At 51.9% G+C, this 14,018-nt stretch overlaps 1 protein-coding gene across 3 annotated transcripts in view; it reads right to left on the bottom strand.

Moving 5' to 3' along the window:
• Ripor3 (RIPOR family member 3) overlaps positions 1 to 12,215 on the bottom strand; it is a 64,666-nt gene extending 52,451 nt beyond the window's left edge. For all 3 annotated transcript variants that reach the window (XM_038331931.1, XM_038331933.1, XM_038331934.1), the window contains exon 1: positions 12,110 to 12,215. The gene's annotated coding sequence lies outside the window, so the exon portion shown is untranslated. The remainder of the gene's footprint in view (positions 1 to 12,109) is intronic.
• Positions 12,216 to 14,018: the final 1,803 nt, after the last annotated feature.

Below are 14,018 nucleotides of genomic sequence, written 5' to 3'. Positions count from 1 at the left end.
AGAGAAGTAGCCGAGAGTTCACATCGGATCCACAAGTTAAACATAGAGAGACTCAGGGCCTGGTGTGAGCTTTTGAAACCTCCACTCCCAGTGGTACACCTCCTCCAGCAAGGCCACACCTCCTCCAGCAAGGCCACACCTCCTCCAGCAAGGCCACACCTCCCTTAGCAAAGCCACACCTACTACTACCTCCCAAACAATCCACCAACTGTGAACCCAAGATTCAAATGTACAAACCTTTGGGGGCCATTCGCATTCAAACCTCTTCAGGGTGTCTGCGCTAACTGGTCCGGGTTCCATGGTGCAGTCGAGTCTAAGAGTGCAGGGGTTCCAGGAACAAAGTCTCTGTGACCCCCAAACCCGGGCTGAACCCACCAAACTCTCTACCTGTGCCCTACAGGACAGACCTCAGCAGTAAGCATCTGTCTTCCCACCTTCCCGTGGGCGGAAGGGTACAAGTACCTGGTGGCTTGTCTCTTCTTCTAGACAGGGATGGACACAGGCCTGAGTTCCAGATGTGGAATGGGACCTGCCCACCTCCACCCCAATCCCAGCTCCAACGTCTCAGAATAGCAGACCTTAGCCCAGGCAGCTATATCCAAGACGGAGATCCATGATGTAGGAATGTAAATTCCTGTCTCACCTGGTGGCTCAATCGTGTGTCTCTGTCAGGCCCTGGCTGTCCTCAGTGCTCTTCTCCGTATCAAAGCAAAGGCCACATTCTTTCAGTGACTTCTGCTGGTCTGACCCAAGAGGTTCCCACTGCTGACCTGGCAGAGGAACTGCTTCAGAGCAGAACAAACAAGTCACTTTTTATTTTATTTTATTTTTATTTTTGTCAGGATCCCTCTACATAGCCCTGGCTGTCCTGGAAGAAACTCACTACATAGACAGGCTGGTCCCGAACTCACAGAGATCCACCTGCCTTCCAAGTGCTGGGATTAAAGTGTGACTTATGACCAGCAACAAGTCACACTTTCAATGAGTCACTTTGCAATGTGTAGCCCCAATACTGACTCCCCAAATGTTGCCAGTTCACGAGTGCTGTGCACACTTCTTTCTACACATTGTAGCTAGAGGTTTCTCTCCTACCCACCAGGTCCTGAATAAACACTCAGAGGCTTATATTAATTACAAACTGTTTGCCAATGGCTCAGGCTTCTTATTAACTAGCTCTTACAACTTAAATCAACTCATTTCTATTATTCTATATTTTACCACGAGGTTTATGGCTTGTTACCTTACGTCTTGCTTCTCCATCGGCTGCTGGCATCTCTCTCTGACTCCGCCTTTCTTCTCCCTGCATTCAGTTTGCCTTTCCCACCTAGCTCTATTCTGCCTTGTCATAGGCCAAGGCAGCTTTATTCATCAACCAATAAAAGCAACACATATTCACAGCATAGAGAAGGACATCCCACATCAATACATGGCTGGCATCTTTCTTTCCTTCTTTTTTTTTTTTAGGTTTATTTTATCCTGCAGAGAGACAGTGTCCTCCAGGCAAGACAGAGAGCTACTGCACTCATGAAAACTCACCAATATGGTGGCCCAAACAATAACCACACTGGTAACTATGCCAGTATGGATGGGTGAAATTTCTCGAGGCCTTTTCCCTATATTAAAAGCTACAGACAAACAACGGCTTCTGAGAGTCAAGGAATCAGCCCCAAACACAAGTGCATTTGGGCAACACTAAATGGACTCAGTAGGGTGTGTGTGTGTGTGTGCACGCACACGTGTGTGTGTGTGTCTATAAAATGGTAATAATTACAAAAGCGGTTATGAATTTGAAAAGAGTTGGGAGCTGAAGTGGGGAGAAGAAGCAATGGAAATAATGTAAAATGTAGTACTCACGTGTGAAAGTCTAAAAAATATAAACATTTTGTTTATGTGTGTGTGTGTTTGTCTATGTATGTGTGTGTGTAAGCACACATACACTCGGGTGCCCTAGGAGAGGGCATCAGATTCCCTGGAGCTGGAGTTACAGGCAGTTAGGAGCTGCACTCTGTGGATTCTGGGGATGCAATTCTGACCCTCTGCAGAAGCTCTTAACTGCAGAACAATCTCCCTATTCCCACAGAAACTTCTCCCTACACAGCTTTCTCCCCACAGGAAAGTGGTAGGACCAGCATATGTCAGGGAGAGGCACCTGGAAGATGGTGAAAGCCAGGCAGGAAAGAATGCATCTCCCTTGTAGGCGTCCCTGTGGGAGTCCTGACTCTAGCGTGGGGTGGGAGGGTCTCAAAACCCATCCGGTTTCAGAGGCAGAAAGAAAAGTCTCCCAGATTTAACATTTGCTGGCTGTGTGACCTTGAGGAACTGAGTTCACTTCTCTGTTCCTCAGAGGAAACAGCACAGAATGGTTGCTGAAGCAGAGGGGACCTGGTCCACACTGGGCGCACAGTGTGAGTGAGGTCACAGGGGAAAGGGGACCCCAGCAACAGTGGGGTCTGTCAGGGGAGTAGCTGAGCTGTGAAAAGCACTAAAGACCTGAGACCAGATTTAGAAATAGGTCTTAAAAAAAAAAAAAAAGCCGAGTGGTGGTGGCACACGTCTTTAATCCCAGCACTCGGGGGGCAGAGGCAGACGGATTTCTGAGTTCGAGGCCAGCCTGGTCTACAAGAGTTAGTTCCAGGACAGACTCTAGAAACTACATAGAAACCCTGTCTCGAGAAAAAACCAAAAAAAAAAAAAAAAAAAAAAATTAAAGTAGAACTGGGAGTTAGTTAGTTAGTTAGTTAGGAATGGGGTCAGGAACAGGTCAGCAAGAGTGGGAGAGGCAAAGAGGGGTAAGGGATGACTGTGGTCAAAACACATTATATACAGTGAAAATGAAAATGCCATAATAAAACCCATTATTATTATGTGTGATTTATATGCTGATAGACATGTGTACAAAGAGGTAACCAAGGTGACCCATACCCAGTTAGCAGAGAGCATGATGGGACTCATAGCCAAAACTAATTTGTATTCAGACTATCTGGTCATAAAAACCTCCAAGAGCCGGCTCTGGGCCAAGCCAGGAGCCACGTTCTCATGCAGGCCTCATGGTACCAGGTTGTCTGTTCACATCCTGAGGATGAGGAAACAGAATGAGACGTATCACAGCTCGTCCTACATTGTGGGACTCGGGGATGGGCCAAGCAAGGTCTGTCCGACTCCCAGGCCTATGCCAGGTCACTTTGGAAAGTCCTGGTAGTTGTGCTGGGAGAGGCCATGGGACCCGGGTAGGGACAGTGGCAGAAGGCCCTAAAGCATCAGTGTGTCCATTTGCTCACTCACTCCAGGATTTCTGATAGCACCGGTGGGGCTAGCATGGATGGCCCACACCATACCCTCAATTTTTTGAGTCCCTGAGCCCCAATATCTGGATCCCAAGTCCTGAGTTTTCTAGTCTTCCAGCAACGAGCAGCAGGGACAGAAGGAGACAGAGGCAAGACCAGCCTTGCAGCTGGAAGTGTTTTTCCACCAGGAAGCAGCCCGGTTCATCTGAATTTTTTCACCCTTTGTCCCAAGACGCAAAAATGTCAGAAATGCACAAGGGCTCTGTCTGCCACAGAGGGACAGAGGGATAGAAGCTCACCCCATGTCCACTTCCTGCAAGGGGCGGAGGGTCAGGAGCTGCCTCTGGGGAGTGGGTCTGGCTTTGGCTTGTCACATTCTTCCCCTGGGACAGAGGTAGGGTGAAGCCCAATCCTAGGCTCTGCCTTCCCCACCTTTGAAATGGAATGGCCATGCCCTGCTGTCTGTCATCTCACAGGTCACGAGCCACCTGTACGTGTCCCAGGCTTCCTCCTTTATTCTCTTAAGGCTTAACTACAAGCCAGGAGCAGTGCTGAGGCAGGAGGATTGCCAAGAGCTCCAGGCCAGCTGGGCTAAAAAGCAAGTGCCAGGCTCGCTGAGCTCCACAGGGACTGTGCCAGGGAGCTGCTCGGCAGGACAAACCCGGGAACCTGAGTTTGACCTCCAGAGCCCACACGAAGGTCAAAGAGAATCGGCCCCAGAAAGTTACCCTCTCATGTTCACATGCCCACTGTGGCATGAACACAAGAAGAAAAAGTAAATAAGATAGAATAACAAGACGGGCAGTGGTGGTGCACACCTTTAATCCAGCACTCAGGAGGCAGAGGCAGGCGGATCTCCAAGTTCAGGGCCAGCCTGGTCTAAAGAGTGAGTTCCAGGATGGCCAGGGCTACACAGAGAAACCCTGTCTCAAATAAAACTAACAATGATAAAAAGTACATCAACAACACAGGAAGTAATCAGTCCAGCCCCGAGGCCCAGGCTTACACCAGGTGCCCTTAGCTCTGCCAGTCTGACCCTTTGTATTCAATGGACGCCAATTGCATGCATGCATGGAGGGATACCAATTCCTGATCGGTGCACCAACAAGCCCCCATGGCATTCACCAGGGCCAAAGCCGTGTACTTTCTGCCTCATTTGATCTCACGCTCGCCGGGGAGCTCTGTGCTCTCAGTAGCCTGGTATCCAAGAACGCCCAGCAGAGCGAGAGGATTTGGCCAAGGCTAGAGAGTCCCAGTCTCCTCCCACTCTGCTTCCTGCAGCCTGCAGGTTCCCGTGGTCCAGACATTCAGACAAGCTGGACATTTCCCGGCACTAATTTGGATTTCTTGTGCTCCCTGTGTCTTATGTCTCTGACTGAGGCTCCCAGACCTTCCTGTGAGTTGTCCCTGGTGTAATTAACAGTTTCCAGGCTTTTGGATGAGAACATACAGGCTGGGGCTTTAGAGGTGATTGTCAGAGCTGAAATCGGCAACTCTGACCTCGCAGCTCAGGGCTCTAAAGTATGAGGGTCTAAGTTGGCGACAGGTAAGGCAGAGGACCCTGGGCCCTGGGGGGGACTCCTGTGAAAGGAGGAGAAAAAGGGCGTTCAGGGAGGACGCTGCCTCTGCCCCTTCCATGTACACTCAGGTCCCTTCCTCAGGGACTCAGCATCCCTTCAATGCGCACTAACTGAGGACCAAGGGGCCCAGAGCCTTGTGCAAGGCTCCTTCTTGGCTAACAGCTTGGGTGCTAAAGTCTGGTGCCTACTTGGAACCATCTCCCAGTCGCTCTGTGTTGCCACGTGTTCCCCTCCTCTGCCAGGAATGCTCTGGAACCTGAACAGAAACCCTCAGCATCATTGTCCTGTGTTCAGCTAGCCTGGGGAGAAGATGAAGCTCGTGCAGGCAGCCAGGGCCTCACCTAGGGTGACAGGAATCACACAGGCTCTCCACAGTCCCTGATGGCCTGGCAAGGCTTCCAGAAAGCCAAACAATCTGTGGGACCCCTTCACCAGCGGTCGGCCCACTGGGACCCCCTCATCAGCAGCAGTCTGTTTCATGGCTAGACTGCAGGACTAGTACATTTGTGTGTGTGTGTGTGTGTGTGTGTGTGTGTGTGTGCATGCAGGGTGCTGACAGGCTCTCTATAAATCAAGGATGACTTTGACCTTTGCTTGTTTCTTTGTTTTTCATGACAGGGTTTCTCTGCACAGCCTTACCTGTCCTGGAACTTGCTCTGTAGACCAGGTTGACCTTGAACTCTCAGAGATCCACCTGCCTCTGCCTCTGCCTCCCGAGTTCTGGGATCACAGCTGTGTACCATCAAACCAGGTTTATGCAGAACCCAGGGCTCCTTGCACGCAAGGCAAGTACTCTACTGACCAAGCCCCCTCCCCAGCTAAACCCACGTTTTTCCTGCTTTGAACTTCTGCTAAGTAGAACCCGAGCCTGGCAAAATTCTGTCTCAAAACAAAAACCAAGGGATCAGACTTCCAGAAGAGAGCTATTTCCACCTAAGATATGTTGAAATTCACTACCGGGAGCTAGAGAGATGGCTTAGCCACTGAAGAGCACTTGTTGCTCTTGCGAGGGACCTGGGTTCGATTCTCAGCAGCCCCACTGTGCCTTACAACCATTGTAACTCCAGTTCCGGGGCCTCTGATGCCCTCTTCTGACTTCTGCAGGCACACCTTGGAGACCTGAGTTCAATCCCTGGAACCCGCATAAGGGTGGAAGGAGAGAACTAACAACACAAAGCTGTCCTCTGCCCTCCACACGTACGCCATGTCATGCATGTGCCCATATACACACACCACATCCCCAGAATAAAATAATAACAATGACTTTTAAAGAGAACAGAGATGGGAAGTAATTTGCTCGGAGACACACAGCACTGTGGCAGGGGATTCAGGATCTGAGTCCCAGATGTAGGACTGAGGACTTAACAATGCTAAGCTGCTCGATACAGTCACGAGGGGCATGAACTCAGGGTGGGGAGAACCAGAGGAGCTGGATGCACACGCATTCTGTCATCTACAAGCTGTATGACTGTCACTCCCTGTGCCTCAGTCTCCCCTCTGCGCAAACTCTTAAAGGCTCTGGTTTTAGGATCCAAAGGAAGAATGAGCCCCTGAGTGTGGGATACACGGCCAGTGCCTATCACAGAGCAAAAATATGTCCTGTTCCCACAGTGTCCCCAGAGGCTGGTGCCATCGGGTCCTGAGTCTCTATCCTGACAGGTCACCCGGCCATTTAGCTGCCAGGGTCCCATCCCTCTGGGAGCAGCCATAGGACAAAGACCCAGGACATATGGTCAGCGATAGCAGGGGCCCTCAGGGACAACACACTGGCAGTTGCAGCCACTACAGAACCTGAGCTCATACTCTGCTTGCCTTGGCTTTATATGAAATAAGAAGGTATTGTTAGTTGGTTTTGCAGAGGACGGAACTCAAACCCTCCTGCATTCAAGGCAATTACCTAAGACCAAGCCTAGTCTGAGAAGTGGCCTTCGTGCAAGCTCTGGAGGGTCCAAGAGCTGGGCTCCACGAGAGGAAAAGCGATGCTGGGTCCTGGGGCAGAGCCGTCCCTGGCCTTGCTGAGAGAGGCAGGCGTGGAGAGGGTATGCTGACCTGGCCTTAGAAAGGTGTGGATCCTTCAGGCCTTATGTTCTGAGTGATGAGGAGCCAGGCTGGGAAGAAGTAGGTACGAACAGAGGATGTGGCTTTGCTGGGACAGTGGAGGTGACCAGAAGCCATGGATTTCTGGGCCGCTGTTGAGGACAGCACCACCATAGTTCCATTTTTTTTTTTTACTGGAAAGTCGAAGCTGCTGGGCTCGGTATAAGTGTGTCCAAAAAGTATGGGACCTGGTTAGAGAGTGTTTTGTCAAACTGTTTGACCCCTTAAGCCCATCTTAGAAGGCAGACAGGTGGAATGTGTGTGTGTGCGCGCACACATGTGCGCGCACGTGCACATATACACAGAAGTGGAGGTGCAGAAACCACAGGACAACCCGTGGGAGCCAGTTCTCTTCTACCCTGTGAGGTTTGGTGGCAAGCGCCTTTACCCACTGAGCCATCTCACCAGGCCGGAATGTTCAAATCTTGATGTGAAAAGCATCCAGGATACACGGTCGAGCAAAAGGAAGAGGTGTGGAATAACATGGGTGGACCGGTCTCAGGGTGCGCTCATGCGTGCAATCCAGCCTGTGGTGCTGGGGATGGAATCCAGAGCCCACACAGGCTCGGCAAGTGCTCTGTCCCTGAGCTGCATCCCGCCCTGCCTGCTGCTGCAGAGTTCCAAAAGGAAGGGGAGGGGAGTGGAATGGAGGAAGGGCGCAGGCAGAGACACCTGACTTCACGCGGGTTATCAGGCAGGGTTACAGGAGCCACAGGGATATCTAGGATGTCCCCTTGCCCAGACAGTCACACGCCCCCTCTGAACACTTCCTACCAGACCAAATAATAAAGCATGACACACCACGGTAGGGCCTTTTCAAATCACCGTGTGCCTGGCTCTGCTTCTCTATCACAGCTACAGAGCTTAGTTAACGCCCCCCACCTGGGCCTCCTCCTTGGCCCGACAACCGAGGAGAGGCGGGACTTGGGCGTGAGAAAGGTTTTCCTTGCTCTGGCTGGCTTTGGGGCGGCTGGAAAGGGCCCACCTGGCTCCTAGGGGTTCTAAAATTAGAACACTGCCTTAACTCCTCCATAGGGCTGGCTTAGCTGTTCCTTTGAATTGTTCCAAGACGTTGTTTCTATTAGCACCGTCATTCAATGCACGGGAAAATAGAGGCTGGCAAGATCAAGACCTGAAATGGCATGGAATTAACCAGAAGCTGCCACTGAGGGAACCTACTCCGGATGTGCCTTGGAAGCAGAGCGTGCAGCACCAAAGATGCAGGGACCACAGGTGCAAAAGCCTAGACGCAAAACCCAAAAGTGCAGTGAACTTTGAAGTGCATGTCCCTACTCTGATGGCCCTGGAGGCAGGAGCCTGGACGCCCTTCCAGGGGATGGTTCTCCCTGCTCTCACCCCAGGGCTGGAACCAGAGGCCCGCAGGTTTGGTTGTTTATCCTCCAGTGAAAGAGAGAAGCAGAGGGTTTGGGTCTGAAACTCCAAAAAGGTGGAGGCCTGGTCTACAGAGTGAGTTCCAGGACAGCCAGGGCTACACAGAGAAACCCTGTCTAACAAACAAACAAACAAACAAACAAAACAGCATATTTTTAAAAAATAAAATAAGAATGATAATAATACAAGACTTGCATAGCCTAGCCTGACAACCTATGCTCTGTCCCAGCCCTCAGAAGGCTGAAGCAGGGGCGTCACACGACTTTTCTGAAGATCTCAAATGATCGATTCATTTGCATGGAACCTCTCTGGCAGGGTTTTTTTTTTTTTTTTTTTTTTTTTTTTTTTGGTTTTTCGAGACAGGGTTTCTCTGCAGCTTTAGAGCCTGTCCTGGAGCTAGCTCTTGTAGACCAGGCTGGTCTAAAACTCACAGAGATCCGCCTGCCTCTGCCTCCCGAGTGCTGGGATTAAAGGCGTGCGCCACCACCGCCCGGCCTCTCTGGCAGTTTTAATTCTGACTCGTGCATCGACAGTGAGTGAAGGAGTATGGATTTCCGGGAATACCAGTGGGCAGTCCCTGTACCTCAGTGCATGAGCCTGTAAGGGAATTCCCTGGGTCACCAAGTATAGGCAGCCCTTTCCTGTGCCACTGGCGGGGTGGGGGTGGGGGGGTGGGGGGTGGGGGGGGGGTGGGGGGTGGGGGGGTGGGGTGGGCGGGGAAAACAGGGACGACTGTGAAGTCCTTAACCGGTCACTTTCTCAAACCCAACAGCAGACAGAATAACAAAGCCAGTCCCAGATTGGGCCTTTGGGCAATTTCCCACCAAAGCCCATTTCAGACTTCAAGAGACAAATCGCTGAATGTGGAACTGGGAAGGGCTGTGCAGTGACCTGCCACCTTCTGTGTTCCTGCCATTCAGACGCGACAGGACGCAGCTTAGAGGCTTGGAACTGACACAGTGAGTTCTGAGGGACATGGCTCAGTGGTGGACTACAGAGCACAACTGAAACCCTGGCTTTGTTCCTAGCACAAAGATGATGGCTGCTGAGCCAGAGAGGATTGTTAAGAGACCGTTAAGAGCACCGGCTGCTTTTCCAGGGGATCAGAGTTCAATTCCCAGCACCCACATGGAGGCTAACACTGTCTGTAACTCCAGTTACAGGGGATCCAGCGCCACACCAGGCGTGCATGTGGTGCATATAACACACCTACAGGCATATAACACACCTACAGGCATATAACACACCTACAGGCATATAACACACCTACAGGCAAAACTCTCACATGCGTAAACTAAAAGAAGGGTGAGGGGCTAGGAATGTAACTCAGTTGACAGAGTGCTTGCCTAATACGCTCAAAGCCCTGGGTTCAAACCCCAGGACTTCATAAACTGGGCATAGTGACACGTGACATGTGTACCTGTAATCCCCGCTGATGGATTGTGAGTCTGAGGCCGTTCTAGGCTACTTGGTAAGACCATCTCAAAACACCAAGAGCTGGCACCCAGCTCAGCACGTGTCTGTTGTGTGCAAGGCCCAGGCTCAGTCCCCACCACCACCAGTGAGAAGGGCGAGTGACGAGCTCTGTGTACTTGTTACCTGATTTTAAAGGAATTTGTGGCGCGTTTACATAATTCTGGGTTTAGGGCTGGAGAGATGGCTCAGGGGTTAAGAGCATTGCCTGCTCTTCCAAAGGTCCTGAGTTCAATTCCCAGCAACCACATGGTGGTTCCCAACCATCTGTAATGAGGTCTGGTGCCCTCTTCTGGCCTTCAGGCATACATGCAGAAAGAATATTGTATACATAATAAATATTAAAAAAATACATAATTCTGGGTTTAGCAAGCAGTTCTCACCCAATCTCTAAGAATCTGACAGTGGGCTTTCTCAGCAAGGTTCCCCGTCCCTGTGCGGGGGACCACACAGTAAACTTGCTTTCACGAGCCTGGAGGCGTAGCTCCATCTCCGGAAGCCACACACAGCAGAAGCTCTGAGACCTCCAGGTGAAATCGCTAGGGCAGATGGGACAGCAATCACGTCTGCAAGCCCACCTGCATTCCTAGCACCCCACCCTCCCGCTGCCCTGGTGTTCTCAGGACACATCCTTATCCCCAGACAGGATGGACAGGAAGTACTCTCCAAGCCCCGCCCCCATCTGCCTCCCACACCCCGCCCCTCCCTCACAGGTTCCGGAGGAGACCCAACCCAGGGCCTAGTACTTCCTAGACAAGTGCCTACAGTATCCTTGTCCTGGGAATGCTCCTGTCCAAACTCCCAGAATCCAGTTTACAGAAATGAGAGATTTCCTCAAATAAACCCATTGTTTTGCAGATGAGGAAACTGAGGCTAAGAAAAGCATTTGTTAAAGTCACAAGAACCAGGTTCCCAGCCGGGCGGTAGGGGCGCGCGCCTTTAATCCCAGCACTCAGGAGGCAGAGGCAGACGGATCTCTGTGAGTTCGAGGCCAGCCTGGTCTACAAGAGCTAATTCCAGGACAGGCACCAAAGCTACAGAGAAATCTCGTCTCAAAAACAACAACAACAACAAAAACCAGGTTCCCTAGGAATGACCGGGTTTCTGGGACCACAGCACAAGCCTCCACTTACCCTCAATGCAGGGCTTTCTAAGTCTGCCAGAAAGGGAAAGAGGTGTGGGTCCACCCCAGGGCTGTTGCCCAGTGGAACATTCCAAAGGAAGTAAGACAGGCCACATCTGGGTGTAGAGACCTTCACCTCTGGCTGGGAGCCTGGCCCTGGGGGCTTCCCACCTGCCGCCTACGCTGCCGAGGACTTCCTGGCCCTGAAATGTAACTGAGCCTCCTTCCTAGCACCCAGACTAACTTTGTCTACCCCTCGCTCCCAGCCCACTGCCAGCCGCAGCAGCAGAGACGGGTATGCAAATAGCCTGCCATGGTATTAATACGAGATTCCCCCCAGGGGAGGCGTGTGGAAAGTGCTGGTGTGTTTCACAATTCTGTTTTGTCCAGAGGAGCCGCGCGGGGGCCCAGGATGATTTAAAACAGATTTTTGAAAAGGCAAAATAAAATTGGAACAAAACCTAGTCAAGGCATGAACCACATTCCCCACCCCCAGCTCTCTCTCACACCCGACGGCAACCCTTTTTCTCTCAAGTCTCTGGGGGACCCCCTAGGCAGCAAGGTAAGGCAGCAGCAACGGGCACTGTCCTCCCAGCAGAGTGACTGAACCAGCTAGTGCAACCATCGCCTTCCTGACAGCTGAAAGTGCTTGCCTCCTCTGCCCTTTCCTAAGGCAATAGATATCCAGTCTAGTCCACTCCATCCACGCTTCCTCCTCTCATCCCACGCCTGGAATAAAGACCGGACTCCGCTGCTTGTCAACGGCACTGATGGGTTTTGTGACCTGGACAAGTCACTCCATCTCTGAGCCTTTGCACGCGAGGGGAGGGGATCATAACCTTTACAAGGGGGAATCCAGTATCCCCTAAATATTCCTTGTACCAATCCGCTTCAAAAGTGCCTAGCACTATGCCTGAGACATATTGTCATGCAAGAGCCCCTTAAAGATTTTCCGGATAACCACTCTCTTTAGAGACGGACAGGGACACACAGAGGCCCAGAGAGGGAAAAGGATTCGCCCAAGGCTACACAGCAAAGTTCTCTCGGCTCCCTTCCAGACTCCTTCTCCTGGCCCTGCTGCTCAAGGTAAGTGCGAGGAAGCGGCCCCTCCCCTCTCCACCTGCACGTGCCAGCCTCCTGGGGACCGCAGTGACACTCACCGTGGAGCGGGTCTGGACCTCCCGGACCGAACCCCGCGGTCCGCGCGGGCTGGCTGTCACCGTTCGCGGGCGGGCGGAGCTCCCCGCAGCCCGCTGGCCACCACGAGTGCTGTTTCTGGGAATGCACTCGGTGGCCCCTGTATCCGGCTGTCCCCAGCTCTGGCCGCTGCGATAGAGCTTATCTGGTGGGTGTCAGGGTGCAGCGGCCGAGGGACCGGGGTTCCCGGAAGCCTCCAGCCCCGGCCCTGCGCCCCCGGATGCCGCGCTGGCCCGTCGTGTCACCGCGCTGCGCGGACACTCCCCTGCCGTAGCTGCTGGAGGCCACCTCCTACTCTCATCTCGGCTGATTCCAAGTCCGTGCAAGGCTCTGGCCCCCAAGACTCAAACTAATTATGCGGGGGTCCGATGCCTGTCTGGCCTGGGAGGGAGCCGAGGGGACGCCTGGAAGTTTCCGTTTACTGCGCTGCACGGGGCTACAGTTAATCACTCACAGGCAGGGTCGGAATCCCTCCCTCCAGCTTCTGCCATTTACCTCCTTCCGGGCCCTAGCCCCTTTCCTCCTTGCCAGGGACCCGGCTGAGCTGACCTGGTTTCCCAGCAGGGCCTCCCCCTCTGCACCACGCTTTGCGGTCGGGGATCCAGAGGGAGGGTCCCAGCTTCTGCAGACCCGGTTGGTTTTTTTGTCTTGTCATTCATTCACTCACTCGCTCACACACTTGTGGAGAGAGAGCACATGCCAGGACACACTTGGGGGAGCCAGCCCTCTCATTCTACCACATGGGTTCCAGGAGCCAATTCAAGTTGTCAGGCTTGGCAGCCAGCGATACAGGTTTTTTAATTTTTTATTTTTTTGAGACAAGGCCTCAAGTAGCCCAGGCTGGCCTCGAATTCACTGTGTAGCCAAGGATGACAGACTCAAGTCAAGTATCATGCTCAACTTGGCAGGAACTTTGAACAACAGGAATGATCATCTCTAAATAGCAGAACACACACACATATACATACACACATGTACACGTGCGCACACATGTACAAACATGCATACATATATTCACATGTATGCACATACACATGCAAATGTGCACCTGCACATACATATACTACACGGTACACACATGTACATGCACATACAGTACACACATGTATATACACATACACATATATGCACGTACACATACACATATATGCATGTACACATACACATGTACACACACATATACTGTAAACGGGTTGGTACAGGAAATGGAGAGCACTTACCTAGCCATTATGTAACAGTTGAATAAAATGGAAGCGAGTTGGACTATGGGGCAGTAGGCAACCACTAGCTGGGTGCTGTGGCCTGTGCGTGTAATCCCAGCATTCAGGAGGCTGAAGTAAGGAGGTAGTAAGTGAGAGGCTAGCCTGGACTACATGACAAGACCTTATCTCAAGCAATAACAGCTACACAAAAAAGCCACAGCTGCCAGCCTCGGAGACACACTACTTAGTGGGAAGGCCCTAGGAGGGGCTGAGAAAGGAGTTCTGCGGGGAGAGAGCTGGTCTTGCACACTCTAGGACCTGAAGTCTCCCAAGGTCATATTAGTGACCTCCTGGAATACTGCCCTGGGAGGGACGGCAATGATCATGGCTAGAGCTAGCCCAGCCTACATGGCAGTTCCAGGCCAATGGATGGCACCTGAGGAAGGACACTTGTCCTCTTTCCCCCCTCACATGTGCACACGTGTAAACACGGATGTGGACGCACACACAATGGGAACAGAACAATGGTTTTTTAAGTTGCTTGATTTAATTGACTTAGTCAATTGATTAGGTCACCTTTTGCAGTGTGTGGGCCTCCCACAGGGCAGGCAAGTACTATCCCAGTGAGCTGCACCCCAGTCTTCTTTTCACTGTGGGGGACAGGATCTGT

Source organism: Arvicola amphibius, chromosome 5, assembly GCF_903992535.2.
Source record: "Arvicola amphibius chromosome 5, mArvAmp1.2, whole genome shotgun sequence".
NCBI lineage: Eukaryota > Metazoa > Chordata > Mammalia > Rodentia > Cricetidae > Arvicola > Arvicola amphibius.
The sequence above is the reverse complement of the archived record's forward strand: the minus strand, read 5'-3'. Positions and strand labels throughout refer to the sequence as shown.